This window comes from Phalacrocorax aristotelis, chromosome 2 (genome assembly GCF_949628215.1).
Source record: "Phalacrocorax aristotelis chromosome 2, bGulAri2.1, whole genome shotgun sequence".
NCBI lineage: Eukaryota > Metazoa > Chordata > Aves > Suliformes > Phalacrocoracidae > Phalacrocorax > Phalacrocorax aristotelis.
The window spans coordinates 54,377,767-54,397,640 of NC_134277.1; the positions used below are offsets into that span (position 1 = coordinate 54,377,767).

A 19,874-nucleotide genomic window follows, 5' to 3' on the forward strand; every position below is an offset into this window, starting at 1 on the left:
CATAAGCAACATAGCAGAAAGTCCTACAAATATGTATTGTTGTGAAAATAACACAATGGTACATTTTCCACACTTTGCATTCATACTTTGTCTTCAAAGAAAAAACAAAACAGGCCTACTCAGTGTTACCAAAAAGACCAAAAAAATCAAATTTAAAGAGTCAGCTTTGAGTAAATCAATTCAGGCCTCGTCTACTATTAAGTAGCCTCGAGACATGACTTGTCATGCCTCAAGTACACCAATCTAAATTCTGAGTCTCATTTTAAAGACTTCTGAGATCAATAGCTGATTATGCTGTTTGCATTTCATATGCAAGGGTAACGTTCAAACAAATGGTATTTTGCATGCATTCAAAGAGAGCTATACCAGTAAGACTAACACCTTCTGAAGTTGATAAAAGTATCTCTCCTGAATTCAAATATAAGCTCGCATCTTGCAAACACAACATGAAATACTTGTAATTCAAAATGTCTTCACCTCCATTAAAATACTCCATTGTGTCTCAGGAATTATTCTATATGCATTGAGGACCGAAACAAATTCTCCTCACTAAGCTCCATCCACAGTTCTTTAAGAACTGTTTTCTAACATAGGAAGGTGAAACAAAACAAAAATAGACTAAAACTTCATTCTTACACTTAGATAAAGGTAACAAAGGTCAAAGAGATATTCAATATCTGAAAAAGCAACAAATGTAGAATGCAAAACATTTTTCATCTCCACTGTGGTTCTTCACAGAAACTTTAACTACTTAAAAATAAATACAGTGTAATAGGTCTGCAGTATATCATGTTATTTGTCCCTGTGATTAAAACATACATTAAAAAATGTGGCTTAAGGTAAGAACAGAAAAAAAAAACGAAAGAAAGGTAAAGCAGCTGGGTCCTTCCCACTTGCCCTCCCTCATCCCTTTTTCATATTTTCCCATTGTCTAAAAAACAAATTCTCCTATCTTTCTTTCCAGATGCTGCACATGATTCACTATGTGTTCTATAAACCCTGTTGCAAATATCAACCGTTTAATAGGAAGGATATTTGAAAGTGTAATTCATGTTGTTCATTTGGTAGAGGCAAAGTTGAATGTCAGCCTCTAGTGAAAAAGTCAAAATACTTCAAACCCTTCCCACCAATGTTTATCCAGATAAAACTGCAAAAAAAATTTCAACAGCGTCATTTCAGGAACACTGATGGCATTTCAATCACGTAATCACAACACCTTTTTCCTCACTTATGTTCTACATAAGACCTTTCCTGCAAGCCTTAAAAGTCATTCTTATTTAATAGAGTTCTGCTGGATTTGTCTGTCTGACATCTCCTAAATCACAGAATGGTAGGGGTTGGAAGGGACCCCTGGAGATCATCTTGTCCAACACCCCTGATTGAGCAGGCACACAGGAACCAAACCAGGTGGGTTTTGAATGTCTCCAGGGAAGGAGACTCCACAACCTCCCTGGGCAGCCTGTTCCGCTGCTTCATCACCCTCACAGGAAAGAAGCTTTTCCTCATACTGAGGTGGAACTTCCTGTGTTCCAACTCGTGCCCATTGCCTCTTGTCCTGTCGCTGAGCACTATTGAAAAAAGCCTAGTCCCATCGTCCTGACACCCACCCTTTAGATATTTATAGGTATTGATGAAATCCCCCCTCAGTCTTCTCCTCCAGACTAAACAAACCCAAGTCTCTCAGCCTTTCCTCATAAAGGAGATGCTCCAATCCCCTGATCATCTTCGTAGCTCTCCAAGTACATACATTTTGAGGGATAACATTAACTGACAATATCAAACACTTAAATTTTGCTTTAGCAAGGTAGGAATAGCACTTCCAATCGGCAAATTCATAAATGAAAATACAGAAAATAATTTTATTCAACATTAGAAAAATCCCTTATTCCTTAAACATGAGAGAATCGATTAATCAAGAATCCTTGGTGTCTTTGAAAAGAAGCTTGGCAGAGAAACAATGAAAGCTCATCTTCCTCAGCTGAAAATTGTTGGAATCTGTACTAATAAACCAATATGTTATACAAAAGCGATTCAACATGGAAGTCATTAAAGTACTGCTCGAAAGTAGCCAGACTGAGATTTTGCCTGTTACTGAAAGTCAAACCAATATATCTCTGGTTTTCTTCTACTACTGCAAGTGAGAAAATTTAAATATATCATTTTTATAGCAGCTCATTAAACCAGTGACCACTTGTCACTAGCAACCTCAATTTGATGACTTAAGGCTCAAAAGTTTGGTCTATAACATTCTGAAGTTTGTACCACTACGCTGGAAGCTGGAAACTTGAAACATCTTAAATATTTCCCCTCTTACGTGGAGATTAAAGTCATACATCCTTCTAGGAAATGTAAACTCTTTACCTCTGTTAACAGCAAAAGTCAATGAAGAATTGTTTCCTGTGACTAAATGCAATCGTTTTGAGAGAATTATGAGTTTGACATAGATCTCCAAAAGCATTTTCTAAACAGACCAATTGTTTTAGAGATATGATTTTCCTAGGATTTTCTAAACAGACTTTTTAAATTATAAAGCAGGGTCTAGGGCTTCTGTTCAATCTTAGAATTTATTGTTTACAAAATTAGAAACATTCTACAGTATACAAAACACATTAGATGTGCATATATACACACCTCTTAAATGTGCATAACTAGTACATTTCCTCTGAAATTGTTTGTATAAAGTTGCTTTACTAGGTCTTTAAGAATCATTTACCTTCTTAAATATTCTTCGTAGGACAGACTTCAAAACTGTTTGATTTATTCATAACTTGTAGCTGACATTCTGCAGCTGAAACATGTGGTATTCAAGAGATTACAGCAACTACTGATCAGAGTCAGAATGAACATTTGGTTTGCTGCTTATACCGAATCTCTGAAGTACTAGCCAAGAACACTGCAATGACTTTACTAACATACGATTCAGGAATTAGTGAGAGTGATCTATAAATAACTACTTCATATGTTTCAATTAAAAAATAAAGCAAGATGCAGATGTGAATTTGAAAGTTATTTAATATTAAAGGTTCCTACAATTCTGAATATCCTGCTTTTCATCACTAACAGTTGACACTACCAACTGTTATTAGTGTAAATAAAATGAAAAAGCTTGTATTCATAAAAGAATTGTAACAACAATACAAGTTCAAAGAGTATCGCTTGAAGCACACTAAGGCTGTGAGTAGACAAATGAGCAAAAGCAATCTGATGCTCCTCTTCTGCTGGCAGGAGCAGTCCTCCTCACCTCCTTCCCTCTGGGCCTCCAGCTCCCCTTGCTCAGGTCATATAGTTCCTCCCCACTCCCAAGCCAGATCCGGTACTTACCTGACGGCTGTTAAGCTGATAGTAGGACACCATCCTGAATTTGTAATTTTTAAAAAAGTTTCAGATGAGTGAATCATCACCCCACATAAGTAAATCCATACAAGCTTAGCAACTGCCGGGGTGACCTGGAAAGTATCAAGCATGACAAGGCTCTGGGGGTGATTGTTAACAGCATGAGGGCCCAGGTGGTTTTTCCTCCTTAATCCTGCTGAGGAAAGGGAAGGGCATCAGAAGACTGGATATATCTTGTGGGCCAACAACTAGTTGCACAGCAGGTATCCACAACAGAGCTTGGTTTTATGACCACATGACCCTCTCTGAGGACTGTCAGCTGTTTGGATTGAGTCAGGGGATCCTGTCTCTTCCAGCAAAACTATCTTTGCCAACAGGCTTGCCAACTCAGTAAGAAGTACTTTAAACTAGGAATGACAGGGGAGGGAGAGATTTTACCATCAAGGGAGGGAGTGGTAGATGGGGTAGGCAAGCAAAGGGCCCCAGCAGGATGTGAACCAAAGGGACACAGCAATGGACAAAACAGGGCAGAAGTGGAATCAGCTCAAGCGCAGGAATCCAAGAAAGAAACTGCCCATGGGACAGCAGCCTTATAGAGAAAGCTCTCATGGCCTTTTTGAGTGCCTCTCTGAAATACCTCTACAGTAATGCACACAGTGTGAGGAAAAACAGGAGTAACCGAAAGTCCGTGTGCAGTTACAGGGCTGCAAGCTTGTTAGGATCACAGAGACACAGTGGGCTAGCTCACACGACTGGAACGCTAAAATAGATGCATTCAGACCCCTTAATAAGGGCAGGCTAGGATGGTGATCGAGAGTTGCCCTTTTAAGCAAGAAAGCACCCAGAATGCATGGAGTTCTGCCTGGGGACAGGTGAGGAGCCAGCCAAGAACTTATGGGTCAGGATTAGCGAGCAGACCAATATGTGTGTCTGCCATAGGCCACCTGATCAAGATGATGTAGATGAGGCACTCTTCAGCAACTGGCAGAAGCCTCACATTTGGTGGCTCTGGTCCTCATGGGGGTCTCGAACCATGCTGATATCAGTAAGAAGGCCAACAGCAGGGCACAAGAAATCTAGGAGATTTCTGTAACACATTGACAAAGACTTCCCAACTCAGGTGAGTGGTGACCCAAACAGGAGAGAGGTGCTCTGCTGGACCTGATACTTAAAGGCAAGGAAGGATATGAAGGTTGGGGTTCAGCCTTGGCTACAGTGACTATGAGATGGTCAAGGGGATGATCAGAATAAGTTCAGGAGCATAAGAAGAATGAGCAGGGCATAAAACAAGACCACAGCCCTAGACTTCAGCAGAGCAGACTTCAGCCTCTTCAGGGATCTGCCTAGAGGAATCTACTGGGATATGGCCCTGGAGAGAAAAGGGGTCCAAGAGAGCTGGTTGAATATTCAAGGATCACCTCCAAGTTCAAGAACAGTCTATCTCTACAAGCAGGGAGTCAAGCAAAGTCAGGGAGCAAGACACCTACAAGGATAAACAAGGAGCTCCTGACTACACTGACATAAAGTGTAGAAAAGGTGGAAGCAGGGGCAGGTGACCTAGGAGGAATACAGAGATACTGTATAAACATTCAGGGATGGGGTTAGGAAAGCAATATAGCTCAGCTAAGTTGAATCTGGCAAGGGATGGGGAGGGCAATAAAAAAAGGATTCTACAAATACACAGACATCCAAACAAAGACTAGGAAAATTGGTGCAGGGGCCATAGTGACAAAGGGCACAGAATAGTCAAGGAGCTTGATGGTTTTTTTGCCTTCATCTTTACTAGTAAGACTGGTCCCTGAGACCAAAGGGAAGCTCTAAGCAAAGGAAAACTTACCCTCAGTGGAAGGGAATCTGGTTAGGGAATATTTAAACAAAGTAAACTTAAGTTCATAGGACTGATGTGATGCACCCGCAAATGCTGAGGGTGTTGGCAGACGTCATTGCAACACCACTCATCTTTGGAAGGTCACAGCAGTCAGAAGAGGTCCCTAAAGACTGAAAGAAAGCAAATGTCACTATCTTCAAGAAGGACAAGTAGGAAGATGCAGGGATCAGCAAAGTCAACCTCACCTCAGACCCTGGGAAAGTAATGGAGCAACTAATGCTCATGGAAGCCATTTCCAGACACATAAAGGACAAGAAGTTAATCAGGACTAGTCAGCATGGATCTACAAAAGTGAAATCATACTTAACTAACCTAAGTGCCTTCTACCAAGAGATGACTAGCTTACTGGATGACACGAGATCAGTGGATGCCATTTACTTTGACTTGAGGGAGACTTAAGGTGCTGTCTCCCGTAACATCCCCATACACAAGCTGATGAAGTCCAGACTACATAAGTGGACAATAAACTGGACTGAAGACTGGTTAAACTGCCAGGTTCAGTATGTATGCTGCTATTCAGAGTGACCTCAACAGGCTCAAGAAGTAGGCAAACAGGAATATCATGAAGTTCAAATGGAAATGCAAAGTCCTGCCCCAGGAAAGAATAACCACAGGCATCAGTACATGCTGGGGGCTAACCAGCTGGAAAAAGACTCTGCAGAGAAAGACCTGGGGTCCTCTTGGACAAATTGTACCATGAGCCAGCAATTCGCCCTTGCAGCAAAGGTGGCAACAGCATCCCAGGCTGCATTAGGAAGAGTGTCACCAGCAAGTTGAAGGAAGCAATCCTTCCCCTCTATTCAGCATTGGTAAGGCATCATCCAGAGTACTGGGTCCAGTTCTGGGCTCACCAGTACAAAAAAAAAAAACAAACCAGGGACATACCGCAGCAAGTCCAGCAAAGGGCCACAAAGATGGTTAAGGAATTAGTGTATCTTTCAGATGAGAAGCTAGAGAGCTGGTGCTGTTCACCCTGGAGAAGAGATGGCTCAGGGGAATCTCACCAATGTGCATAAATACCTAACTGGGAGAAAATTAACAACAGGGAGACAGACTCTTCTCTGTGGCACCCAGTTACCGGACAAGTGTCAACAAGAACAAACTGTATCACATGAAATTCTATCTGAACATAAAAAAGTTTGTTTGGTTGTTTGGTTTTTTTTTAATTGCTAATGTCAAACAAGAACCCATTGTCCAGAAAGGCTGTGGAGCGTCCTTCCATGGACATATTCAAAACACAACACAATCTGGGGCAACTTCTAGCTGAACCTGCTTGGGAAGTGGGATTAGACCAGACAAAGTCAAAAGAAGAATCATTCAAACAAGGCATTCAAAGACGGCATTCTATCTTTCATCTCTGACCTACTCCAAGGCACTATGGTAGATACCTGTTCCTCTAGGCTGTGAAATTTCACAGGATTTCATCCACAGCAAACGGTGTAAACCATTAGAGAAACTTCAGATGTTTTGCACTTGTATGCTATCAATGTTAACGATACCCAGCCTCCACTCCCCAGCAGTTGCTGACATTATCATCACCCTGCTGATACAGTCTAGAAAAAAGTATGTTAGCCAGCTGTATAAAATTATGAGTAACCAGTAGAAGTACTCTGAGAAACTTGTACAAACACTGATAACTAGTAAAAGGTGCTAGCCCACTGACTGCCACCAAAGCCTCTTAGGTATAGTTATTGGCTACTAGAAATAACTAGGGGCATTTTTATTTGGCTTGCAAGAAAATAGTGCTTCTTTATCCAGGTGCCCCTGTGACCGTGGTTATTCTATATCTGTTACCTCAAAATCATGTATGCTCGCATTCAGCATGCAAAGGCATACTGAAAACCCCCTCACCACTTTACATTAGCTAACTGTCCAGTTCCACTTTTATTTTACACCTTTATCAAGAATACAACCCTATAAGCCTGGATATAAAGAGTCTTCAACCTTCCTTCCACAGTTTGCTATGAATTTCCCTACCATCAGCAGTGTGCTATAGAGAAAATTCTGCAGGTGTCTACCCTATTTCCACAACTTTAACTTTCAACATCTAGTTTCAATGGAGCTCCCTGGTACCCAAAACCTGACAACAAAAGATTACAGATATCAGCTTCAAAAACATTTTTTAATTACACAGTAGTAGAACACATTTGTACTTTGTTTCTTAAGGTTTCTTATTTTTCATCTTTTCTCCCTTAGAAGCATATAGATAAAACCAGGGAAAAAAATTAAATTGTGCATAAAATAATTTGTCACCAAAAATTATAACAGTAATTATGTTTAAATTTTTGCCATGCTCCTGCTTTACTGTTTTGAGAAGTTCTAAATATTGCTTGATATATCAAAAGATTAAAAGACATTTAACTGTAAAGTGAATGCCCTTACTAACACAGAAATCTTATGTATTTTGTAGTAGAATTATATTTCAGGTCTTTCTGCTTATTCTGATGGCAGTGAGAAAGCTATCTTTTAGACAGCTTCTGACCACAACCTTCAGGGTTTAAGCTTCTCTAAAATACACAATTTAGTTGTTAATTTCTATTCTTCAGATATCATTGATATGTAGTGGTAATCTAGTAGACATATCGCAATTCAAATCACAGAAAAAAGCAAAGGTCAGTAGAGGTGTTGATGTGTTACTGCTTGAGTAATAAGTAGCAATAGCTTCTGCTCTCATGTATATTATGAATATTAATCTTATTCTTACCGATTTCATTACATCATGAAAACGATGAATAGAAAAGCTATAGCACCTTCTGCAGTATATATGAAGCTACATGTCATATCAGACATTGAAATATTAACCTTCAACATTCATAATCCCTAATCACAAAAATATAATTGTTAAAATCTCCTCTTCTAACAGGAGTGATGTGATTGAATGACATGACATAACACGACAAGTTCTCTAGAGCACTCCAATGATCTCCAAGCATACTGCAGTACTGATCCATACTGTCTGAAGAAATAAATATACAGCAGGCTCCTAAGACTGACTCAGTAATCACTCTTTTTACCTTTAAGAGCGCAGGATCATTTCACTTTATTCATCATATTTGTTTTGTTCTTACTAATTTTCACATTTGGATTTTAACTAGCTTGTACTAGTGAACCAAACTCCAATTATCCAAGCTATTACATGTAAAGCATAAGTTCACATACAATTTTATTTTCTTTAATTATTTCCCAGCTTTTTATAGGTCATCTTATTTCCTTTGGCCATTTGTTTCTAATGTGTAGCTAGTGAATGGAGTTTTTATGTTTCACTTTAAGAAACGCGGTCTTCCAAAAACGCAGCCAGAAATGTCCATTTCAGAAAAGCTTATTGCAGCCAGTTGGCTTTGCCAGTGACATATTTATAAAGTGAAAATATAACCCATAGTGTTTTCTGCAGATCAGATGGAATCACTTAGTGTACTCTACATAGTTTCAGCAGCTTGTGCCTCAAGAGGAATGTCCCTCAGCCAGAAAGTGTTACTTTTAAGCACAAGTCCAGCTACTGTTGTTTTGTAGTTTTGTTATTCTAGCATGATACGAATACATTTACGTCATACTTTTAAACCACAATGTATTTTTAGAGCTAATGCAAAGCCAAAATGAGAGGCAGGTGGTAACTCTTTGAAATAAGTTTCTAATTAAAGCTGTTTTGGAGCTCAAGTTTTTTGCATGTTAATGATTTCCTCTACTCTGAGCCTCCCCTCTGGCACCAAATCATTTTCATAAAAAGTACATTATGTAATCACAAGGCCTGAGCACCATGTGAAATCATGCAATGAAAACGGCACTATCAAATGGGATAAATTAGAAATCAGAAAAAGCTTCATAAAGCTACAGATTTTAGGGACACGTCAGCAGAGATAACTTTACTGCCTTCAATGGTAATTAAAAGCTTCAGCCAAAAGCCTCATGTGGAAGGAAGCATCAATGAAATAAAACACAATGATAAACTGGCATTTATAAGACATCCAGGAACCAAAGAGCCCTTTAATGATACATGGGAAATATCTTCCTAATTTGACAAAAGAAAAGTTAAATCCACAGTCCATTGACCAGTGAAGTGATACACACAAACTGTATTCCCACACACTGGAACAGAAATTACTGTCCTGACCTGTAACAAGCAAATATGTTTTCTTTTTCCTTCATCATTGAAATTTGCCCCCCAAAATTTCTCCCAGCATAGAGAGTTAAGTCTCCTCCAGTTCAAACCTATTTTGGAGAATTCAGCTTGCTGCTGAGGGTTGCTCCTGAAGCAAAACAGATCTGGGTCAACTGTGAGAAAAGCACTTCAGGAATCACTTCTGACTAATGGAAAAGCCATCTGAAAATGTCGGGCAGTTCTTAAAACAACGTAAGCCTAGTAAAAGGCAAGTCTTTGGTTACTTCCCTAACCCAAAGCAGCATACCTTCAGAAAGAACTCTGAATTGACTAGCTTGGTGGTCTGGTAGCTGCTTATTGCGTTGCCACAGAAGGGATCAAAGTTCAGGACTTCAGCAGCAGCCATTCATTGTAGGCCAGAGGATCTGACAGCACCGCCAAGGCAGTGCAATACCCTGAACACAGATAAAGAGGAAAAGGAAAAATGCCCTGCATCACTCGGTGCTAATGCAAGTACCCATCCCAAACGATGCACGAAGTGTACATATGTTCCAGCTGAGACTAAGTGCTTTTCTGCTGGAATTGAAAAAATCACTCCAACAGGAAGAAAATAAAAATGATAAGGGGATAGGAGTTTAAGAGAAACTAAGAAAAGTGTTTAAGGAAAACACTAAATCCTTTTTCTACTGATGTTAGCTTGAATTATTTTCTAACCCCTTCCAGATATTAAATTATTGCATAAAACCTGTTCACAAGTCCCTACACAAGAGATGCTCACTCTGTAAGAAGCCTCCCTGGTCAAGACCCAGTGAAGCATGCAGCCAGAGCTGCCACAAGAAAAGAATCTTTTTGCTTCTCTCTGCCATCATACCATATCCTCTCTATGTAAGATCTTGCAGATTTCTGCCTGCCATAAAGCATGAGGAGGATTTTAGATGGAAAGGGAATCTTGAACTATCAAAGAAGCTCTAAAGGCCAATCAGCCCTCACTCACACAATGAATCCTTTGGAGACCTGTGAAACACTATTATTCTTGATCCAGCTCTTACCACAGAAGATGACACAGTTAAATTACACAACTTGGGAATCATCCCTTTAAGCCTCATTTTGACCTGAGGTGGTGGAAAGACCCTTAGGAAAAACACTGGTATGGTTCAAAGGAGCACAGAAAAGACTGACATGAAGAATAAAGATGTGAAAGTATCATAACGGCAACCACCAGCACACAGAAGTTCCTACCGAAAGAAACATGGTGTTTGGCATTGTGTTGACATAGGAGGTAAAGTCTCCTCCCCTAAACAGATTATAGTACTAAATGTTTATTACAACCATCGTATTAAGCAAATAATTTTCCCCACATTCAAAAGTGGTTCTTTCTATCTACTGCAGTAGTCTCATGAAAAATGTTCAGGCAGCTGTGAAAGCAGTATCACACAAAGTTGCTATTTTTTTAATAGAGCAGATTATTTATAGACAGTATAATTAGAGTGGGTCTTGAAAAATAACATTAGCAGTGGATCGGAGAATGGCTGTATGCATAGATATAGCCTGAACAATGATGATTCATTAAAAAATGGTAGCATTCTTTTTCCTTAAAATCAATTTTTTGCCTGAACTTGTTGAGTGACTACTTTCCAAGCCCTGGCAACTGCAAAAATCTTCTCTGAAGACCCTGCATTCACAGAGGCGTTACAATACTGACATAGGCTTTTTCTAAAGTAGGTAGGAGAAATTCTAGTCTGTGAACATTTCCAATGTCAAGCTGCCCTCATGTGAAGTTATACACCTATCATACATTACATAAACATTATAAAATATCTTACTAAACTAGCATGTCTCACAAATCAAAACAAAATAAAGACAAGTAGTGCCAGCAGTTGCCCTTCCAAATCAATAGCCTTTGACTGAGTACTTAAGGCACATAGATGTTTTTAATGAATCACAAATCAGTAGCAGACCTTTCATTGAGTTCAGCTGAAGTTGAATATAAGCCCTGCTTTGTAATATTTTACGTACTTTCAAAAGTTATCAGTAGGATCTTAAGTCACCATCATACAATAAATCTACCATCTTTCAAATTCCATTTGACAGACCTGCAAACTTACAACCGAACAGAATAACAAAATCCGGCTGTTAAAGCCCAGTGAAATCCCTCATTGTTTTTCCTACTTCTCCATTTCCATTTCCTTAGAGTAAGAAACTCCATGATTCCCAAGCACTTCCCAAAGCACTTAGATTCTTCACTAATTTTTGAGATAGAGAATCTTGAAAATATTTGCTGAAGAATGATCTCCAGAATAACTGAAGTCACATCCAAGGAACTCATTAAAAATAGTTTATAGCAAAGTCTAACAGTCTGAAGCTTACAATGCAAAACTGGAAGCTTACTTTACAGCATCTTAGGTGGAACACCTACACCTCTTCAAGAAGTTTCAAATATCCCATTAGAATTATAAACAAACAGCTTGACTAGATATCCTCAAAAACACCAATAAAATGCAGCCACTTTTCACATTCAGATTATTTGTCGATACATCCTAGGCTAGTAACCAACATACAGAAAGGACTAACTCTTACTTTGTGGTCGAATGAGTCAGTGAATTACATCTCTGTCAAAAAAATCACCATCCTTGTTGGTTTCCTTTTTGGCAATCTGAGACAAGACACCACATACTTATCAAGCAGCAACAATTTGTAGTCTTGTATTTTAAGACTATTGGAAGGACACTGCAAATACTCAAATGATCTTACTACTTTGCCACTAACCTTGCAAAATATTATTTTCATACTTTTGCAGGGAAGCAAGATGACATATTTTCATTCCAATCAACCATCATACTAAAAAGCAGCTGCATACATTTTATTTCTGCTCTAATCCCTCTTTTTCCTTTTTATTCACTATAGTCACCAAATACCTTTGGGTGAGTTATTCATGTTTATCTTTATTAAACCATGTTCATAATGAGACTCAGTCACATTAAAGAAATGCAAAAACTTAGCAAGGCTGCAGCATTATTTAAGTCATGAACACTCTCATCTGATCTGACCTTACACAAGGGCCAGTAGAGCAGACAACCACAGCAATGCATGGTGAAGTTACAGGTTAATAGTGTAAAAAAATGATTTTGAATCCAATAACTCAACATTTTGGGGGCGCTGCTAAGCTTTTTTGGTGCTGGATGGCTTTTTTTTAAAACCCTCAGAATTCTCCAGTTTCCCCTAAAACTTTGAAACTTTGCCACTTGAAGGGCCAGCATTGTACAGCACCAGCCCTTAAAACTTCCAGTAGGCAGACGCTGTGCTACTTAGGAAGAAATATGACTCATCATGTAAGCTCAGGTCTCGCTGACCAAAGCCTGCATTACCACCCAATGAAAGACATAGCAGTCCTACACAGGACAAGTACATAAAATGAAGTCTACCAAAAATTTTCATTTTTTCCAGCTTCTTGAATTTCTAGTTATTTGATGACACTTTTCAAAATCCTGTTCATCTGCATATGCACAGCTGTCCATGTTTCCCAATGATAAAACTATCAACAAGGACTAGAACAAGCTGAGACCATGATCAGCACCAACTGGATACCACAAAATTAGAATTCTCCTCATGAATCTGAAGTAAAATTACCTTGTCACACTTCCACTGGTTTTTATCTCCTCTTGCTAATCTGTTCCCTCTCACTTTTGATACAGGCAAACTGTATTCGCTGTCTTTGCTTTGCATTCTTTTCTCTCAGAACCTACTCACCCCTACTTACATTCTCCGAGAAAATATCTCTCAAATGATGAGTAGAGTGATTTCTAATATGAACTATTTGCACCAAACCTAATAACCCAAAGCGCAGTTAGTAGAAAACATCATAGCCTGTACAAGATACATTTCACTCCTCTAGGAAAAGCAACTAACAAGGGTTTGGTGACCTTCCAAATAACTTTCTATAGGTTAGAGAATTTTTTGTAATGGATGGAATAGTCACAGATGAACACTAGAAAAATAAACAAAAGCTACATAAACACTTTCCGAAAGACCCTTTGAGAAGACAAAAGAGCCTAAATAGAAACTAAAACTTCATTCTTTTGGATTAAAAAAAAATGGTGCAGCAAACAAGTCTGATAGACAAATGCATCCACATGAAATGCTGGAACATTTAGTAAGAAAGTACATATGTAAATAATAAAGATGTACATCGGTTTGAAGTAACAGAAGATTCACTATGCCAAACTATGTATTAGACAGGGTAATAATATACACTGCATTTCTAAACTTTAAAGACAGCATCTCTAAACTTAAGTAAAACATCTGATATGATCTCAGACAATTGTCTCACAGGAAGCCAGAGAATGGCAGGCAATAGCACTAAGAAGAAGAATCTGAGGATTACAGTAGGATGATGAATTAAATATGAGTCAACAATATGTCACCAAAAAGACAAATGCAAGATTGGGTCATTACTAATATACATGTGCTATTAAAAACATATGAGGTAATTACTGTTCTGCTTGGCACTCGCTGATTCTTGGCAGGAGTACTGCAGAAGCCATAACCCCGCATGCAAGATACAAAACATTTTATACTACCAGCACACAATGACTGCACACATTTGGGTGCCATACTTCAACAAAAGAAATTAGAAAAAGCATCATATAAAATCTATCAAAGTTTTGATAAACAAGTCTTCCACTTACCTGCACAACTGCTCCCAAAGTTACACATTTCTGCAATTTGCTTTACTTCATTGTATAGTGCTTTGTTTAAATGAAATGCAGATTAAGTGATACATCTAGCAATCTGTAACTGAAGCAAAGTTCTGGCATACTGAAGGCAACGGGAGTTTTTGCTTCAGTTAGGCCTTGATCTTACCCATTACTGTTAAGAACAGTTGAGGAAGGGGAAAGGAAATGGATAGTGAGAGATTCAGAGAACATTTTCCAATATTTTTCCATTCACATGTTCAATTTAGAAGAGGTTCTAACTCCATTATTTAAAAAAACAACAGTAACAGGTTTCCAAAGCTACCTGAGAAACCATTCAGAAGTAGTCATCAGCAGATCTATTTGGTGAAAAACTCACAAAGACCAAGCCTTTCAAATAAGCTGTCCTTAACCAGAAGCCATTTAACAGGAAGGTAACGGTTAAACATTCTGCTACTTAACAGAACTAGCCAATAAATCAAAATGCAAATGTATATTGCTGCTGTATTTAAACATAGTCATAAGAATCATTTAACCTCACAGCATAAAACTCAGCTGATAATTTTTTTCTGACTAACACCTAATAAAATTCATTCTTGCAGAATTGTGGAAAAGTTAAGCACAGTCTACCCTTCTTATAAAGTTTCCTGTTACAAGGTCGCATGGTTTACACATATGTTGTATTTCATTATTAAAAAAATTCCTCCGTATAGCACCCTCTTTGTTGTAACACTCAAATATACTTTGCCTCCAGGCCAGTACTATAATAAAAGTAAAATGAATTCAAGGCCATTTGCTGAGAAAAAGATAGGTTCAAGGTATTTTCACACTTTTTTGCTTGTAACTTTTTCATGTCAAAGCTGTATTTTCTTTTTTCCTTCCCTTTGCTATTGTTTTATTATTTCCTTTTATTAGTACAGTATCAACTGAACAACTTCAAATAAATCTGAACTACTCTGGAAGCCAACTTAAGGCATTAAGGTTTCAGATTTTAAAATAAATTCCAAAACGTGGACATTATTAGGAGGATCCAATTCTAAATCATTTATCAACTCATTTGAAGAGGTTATATAAAACGAGGATGAATTCACCAATTATTTAACTAATAGATAATGCAAGTGTACTTTGTGGAACCGCACAAAATGGTAATATTGCTTTTGCAATGAAAATAAAAAGCCATTCTCTATAAGTGAACATCATTCAAAAATAACTCAGCAACTAAGAAAGCAGGATTATTTAAGTATGCGTTCTCTCTGTCACTAAAAATTAGTATTCTTCTATTCAAGAGTAATCCAGTTGCTTGTGTGTCCCACTGGTAAGCAATCAATATGCTGTTTCTTTAGCTCTTATGTAGATGGCAAAATCTTAACAACAAACTGAAAAAGAAAACTGGAAGCCTTGAGAATGTTCATACACCCATCTTAACATACCACTTACACCCTGGAGAACAATCACAGAACTCAACCCTCACCTGGGAAAGGTCATCCTCCTGTTACAGCATGTGATCTTTCACACACTTCCTAAGCACTTCAGCCAGTAGCTCAGGAAACCTGCACTTCATACACCAGCCCTCAAAGCATAGAATTTTAGTATTCGTTCCTTATACACTGTTTGTTCATATATGAGCTACTATCCTGCCCACCATTTAGCCTAATGCACAACTGACCACAGGAAATTTATGAGATAATCTGTAAAGCTACCTAAGCTTCAAGTAATAGTGGGTTTGTTTTTACTTTAAAGCACTTCTCCATTCTTTCTATCATTTCAGCAGAAATTTATTGCATACATTTTCCTCAAACATAATTCACATCTGACTCAAGGCAAACAAAGTAATTGTGGCCTGATCTGCACACTTTTCCAAAGCAGTAGTACGGGCACTTCTCTTTTACTACCTAGGAACATAATACCATCATTTCTTATAAGCACGTTCCACATCAGTAAATCTCTCTTTTTAAGAACAGTCAGGCACAAGTAGTATATTGACTCTTTCTCAAGATACAGAAGGACTTAGGCTAACACCTATAAGCTAGCTGAGTTGTAATCCATTAAACAGAAACTGGTAATGTAGGAATAAGAGCTCTTTTCCAGATTAATGTGTCTTTCTCAGATTTCTCCAAAGGCAAGACAACACACCATGTCTAAATACCCTGAATGTGAACAAGACAAATTCAAGACAAAAGACAGTTTATTTCTATATGTTGCAGGTACAAAATTAAGATATCTGCAGCACTACTTATCTAAATATCACATTAGAAAAAGGCTATAAAGTTATGAAGTAATATGACTTTATTTGCCCTGAGTTAAAAAACTAGTTTTGCCTAATGCCAGTTGCCTGCAAATCTTCTACTGTACCAATATGCAAATTCATGCAATTCCTAAGTAAGCAGTTGATAATTACCTCAACTACCTCCGAGTGATTACCCACCTATAAGAAGTCTTAATATTACCACATGAGGATGGTTCACTGCTATTGTTTCATATAATTGAAGCCAACACTGGTAAATTGATTAGCCAAAATTTCTGCACAGCTAGAACAGATCCAATTCATCATTATTTTAATTAAAAGAACTAGACCCAAGAGATACAAATTCTAGATACAAAGAACACAAACTACATGATTTTGGTGGAACTGTAAACTAAAAACTTAGGAATGGAACAGAACCACAATCAAATTATATCAATCACAGAATTTAACAACGCTGGCTCAAAATCTAATTGCTACATACTTAACATAGAGAAAAATCTTCCAGTTTTTGGTAAACATTGTTTAAACTTTAAGATTAAACAGTACATAGAATATTTTTTAAGACTCAACTATTTCTGGATTAATAGCAGATTTATGCCTTAAGAACCAAACCAGAGGTACACTGCTGCATAAAGAAGAATAAGAAAAGGAATTCTTAACTAAGACACTGTATTCAATTCACTTGCTTCACTCCATTCCATTCTTTTAAACAATCTCAAAATATGCAACCCATTTATCAGAAGCTTTCTATCAGCAGTGACTTTCAATCAGCCAAGTGAAGTTCCATCATTTCTGGTTTACCAGTCCAGTACAACATTTTAAACTATTTTATTTACTTGTCTTCAAAAATCTTGATACTTCACAGAAGACATTTGAGAGATACTATCCAGTACACAAACTAGAGCTCTAAACCAGCACATCTCATGCTGTGTCTAATACACACACTGTTGCAAAACCAGTACAGCTGCCTCTGCACCACACAGCAACCACAGAATCATAAGTACGTCCTTGCTCCCATTAGAGAAGTTCATCTCAGATCTTTGAAAGACTGAGTAATCAGAAGAGCACTTTGCTTTTGGGTGACCAAAAATTATACACAAGCCTAAGACGCTCATTAACTTTCTCACTTCTTTCCCAAGTGAAAATATAAACCAGTGTTATGCAAACTATCCCCTTGCTACTACAAACCAGTCAGGTTCTTCAACACATTCTTACCCAATACCTTGGCACTTGACTCAAGTACTTTATGAAGTCCCAGAGTGACATACTACAGGTCTGAAAACAGAAAATACTTCCAAAAAAATCTCTCTCAATGATTTTTCAATGCTCTTGGGAATCTGGAGAGGTCCCAGTTGACTGGAAGATGGCAAATGTTCTCCCAGTCTTCAAGAAGAGCAATAGGGACGACCCCGGTAACTACAGGCCTGTCAGTCTCACTTCTGTGCCTGGCAAAATTATGAAGAAGATTATTCTGGATTTATTGAAAAGCACCTGAAAGACAATGCAGTCATTGGTCCCAGTGAGCGCAGGTTCACGAGGGGAAAGTCCTGCTTATCCAAACTTGATTTCCTCCTATGACAAGGTCACCCACCTAATTGATGAAAGGAAGCCAGTCAATGTAATCTTTCTGGATTTCAGTAAAGCTTTCAAAACTGTCTCACAGTATCCTCCTGGACAAAATGCCCAGCACACAGCTGGATAAACACATAATGCAATGGGTGAGCAACTGGCTGACGGGTCAGGCTCAAAGAATCATAGTAAATGGAGTTACATTAGGCTGGTGGCCAGTCACTAGCAGGGATCCATCTTGGGGCCAGTACTTTTTAATGTCTTCATAAATGACTTGGATGCAGGACTGGAAGGGCTACTAATTCAGTTTGTTGATGACACAAAATTGGGAGTAGCTGTTGACACTCTTGAGGGCAGAGAGGCCCTGCAGAGAGGTCTGGACAAATTAGAGAGCTGGGCAATCACCAACCATATGAAGTGCCAGATTTTTCACCTGGGGCATGGCCACCCTGGCTGTACATACAGGCTGGGGAACAAGAGGCTGGAGAGCAGCTCTGCAGAGAGGGACCTGGGGGTTCTGGTCAATGGCAAGTTGAACATGAGCCAGCAGTGTGCCCTGGCAGCCAAGACAGCCAGCCGTGTCCTGGGGTGCATCAAGCGCTGCATTGCAGCTGGTTGAGGGAAGTGATTGTCCTGCTCTGCTCTGGTGCGGCTTCACCTCAAGTACTGTGTGCAGCTTTGGGCACCACAGTACATTAAGGATGCAAAGCTACCAGAGAGTGTCCAGAGAAGGGCCGCAAAGTTGGTGAAGGGTTTATAGGGAAAGCTGTATGAGGAGCAGCTAAAGTCACTTGGTTTATTCAGCCCAGAGAAGACAAGACTGAGGAGAGACTTCATCGCGGTCTACAGCTTCCTCACAAAGGGAGGAGGAGGGGCAGGCATTGATCTCTTCTCTCTGGTGACCAATGACAGGACCCGAGGGAACGGCAGGAAGATGTGCCAGGGGAGGTTTAGGTTGGCTATTAGGAAAAGGGTTCTTCACCCAGAGGGTGGTGGAGCACTAGCACAGGCTCCCCAGGGAGGCAGTCACGGCACCAAGCCTGTCAATATTCAAGAAGCACTTGGACAACACCCTCAGACACATGGTGTGAATTTTGGGGTTGTCCTGTGCAGGGACATGAGTTGAGCTCGATGATTCTTGCGGGTCCCTTACAACTCAGGACATTCTATGATAAGATATTGTAGGCCATCAGCAAGCATGACTTCATATAATGAAAGCTGAATTGTTAATACAGCAACCTCTGGTGGCATAACTGCATGATACCATAATAGTATAACTTGACCTTATAAAAATGATGTGATGAAATAGTTATATGAAGTAAAATTTTTTTAGAGTTGAGTCTTCACCATAGGTAAGGGTGTAATACAAATCATAAAAATGTATGCTGTTTCACCTTCATTTTCTTTAACAAAAATTAAATCTGAAGAGCTTACAGTAGTCTCACCTCAAGTTCCTCAAATTTTATATTTGAAATAAAACATGAAGACTGGACAATCTGTTCATTACTTAAGGACTGTGACATTTTGTGGCTAGGTTAAAAGTTTACTTGGTTAAAACCCAGTGTTCAGCACTACTAACTCATGGGATTATCATGAATCATGCTTTTTAGAAAAGACCCATATGCTAGAATCAGAGCATTGCAGGACAAACTTGACTTACAGCTCTAAGATCATGAGAAAGTGTTCAGAAATACGAAAAGCAAGTATATGCATTCTACATAACAAAGGCAATGACAATCTTTACGTTCAATTTTTGAAAGTCTGGGTTAACAGAATTTTTTAAATATAAAATGCTTCATTGATCTTCCCATGTCACTTCTTGATAGTTTCACATTTTCAGTTTAGCACCAGTGTTCCGAGACAGCAAGGAGCAAAGGTAAAGTTAAAGCAGCAACAAAATGGGAAGTTCTATATTACAATCCTTCCCTTTGCTACAGATTTCTGAAGTTGCAAGTCACAACTAACTCTGCTTATACTACACCTGATTTATACTTTAATCTTTGTATGGTTTTTCCATTTGATTTTTTTAAACATGTCCATAAGCTTTGTGTG

At 38.7% G+C, this 19,874-nt stretch overlaps 1 protein-coding gene across 3 annotated transcripts in view; it reads right to left on the reverse strand.

Moving 5' to 3' along the window:
- Nucleotides 1–19,874, reverse strand: part of BBS9 (Bardet-Biedl syndrome 9) — a 318,286-nt gene that overhangs the window by 285,141 nt on the left and 13,271 nt on the right. The gene's annotated exons all lie outside the window — the stretch shown is intronic.